Genomic DNA, 1,292 nt, shown 5'->3' on the forward strand with positions numbered 1-1,292 from the left:
CGGGATAAGATTTTGTGGTTGACATGAGATGCATCTTGGGCCAAAAACTAACCTCACAGAGGCTGAAGTCATATAGGTGATTAAAGCACTCAAATGTCACAAGACAGATGAAGTGGATGAAATTTCACCTGAGATGTTAAGAAAATTAAAAAGAGAAGGTATTCTCTGGTTGATTTGTTTATAGCAGGTGGCATGGACTTCTGAAAGGACACCAAAACTGGCAGTCTGGGGTGATGATCCCAGTTTTGAAAAAGGGAGGGAAAACTGAAGGAAACAAATGTTTGGACTAAGAATTCCTTGCTTTGTATATGTGTTATTCCTCGTGTTGAACTGCTAGGTTATGGGGATGTAAACACACCAACATCTCTTGTCAAGTGATGGTGGTGGGACAAACACAGATATAATCACACACACACATCAATATATACATACGACTGGCTTCTTTCAGGTTCTGTGCACAAAATTTACATGCAAGGCTTTGGTTTGTCCAAAGTCATTGTAGAGGACACTACTTAGGTGCCATGCAGCAGGACAGAGCCAGGAACTATGTGGCTGGGAAGCTAGTTTCTTACCACACAGCTAGGCCTGTTTATCATCATCATCATCGTTTAACGTCCGCTTTCCATGCTAGCATGGGTTGGACGATTTGACTGAGGACTGGTGAAACCGGATGGCAACACCAGGCTCGAATCTAAATTTGGCAGAGTGTCTACAGTTGGATGCTCTTCCTAACGCCAACCACTCAGAGAGTGTAGTTTAGTCAATTAAAAAAAAAAGATAGAGGTTGAGGGTACACAGAGGGTAGGGCTACTGGACAGCAATGATGAGAGGAAACAGGGCTGTGAGGACAGGATTGGGGAGTGAGAGGTAAGTATAGTGCATCTATTTAACATCATCATCATTTAACATCTTTTATGTGGCCAAGCACAGGTGAGGTCAGTTTTGGCTTGGTTTTTACAGCTGGATACCCTTCCAAATGCCAACAACAGAATTTGAACTCAAAATGTAAAGACAAACCAAAATGCCACCAAACATTATGCCTGTTGTGCTAACGATTCTGCCAGCTCACCACCTTATATATATATATATATATGTATATAATTATTACAAATAAAAGGGTAAAGGAATATTAATTTATTAATAAATTAATAAATAATAATTTTTACCAAGCACTTTGGTATGCAAACACCATTATCGGTAAAGAATTTATTTAAAAGTTCTTATAAATTTATAAACATAATTATGGGATCAGCAACAGTTGCTTTACCACATACTGAAGTTCAGAATATATA

Source organism: Octopus bimaculoides, chromosome 5, assembly GCF_001194135.2.
Source record: "Octopus bimaculoides isolate UCB-OBI-ISO-001 chromosome 5, ASM119413v2, whole genome shotgun sequence".
Taxonomy (NCBI): Eukaryota; Metazoa; Mollusca; class Cephalopoda; order Octopoda; family Octopodidae; genus Octopus; species Octopus bimaculoides.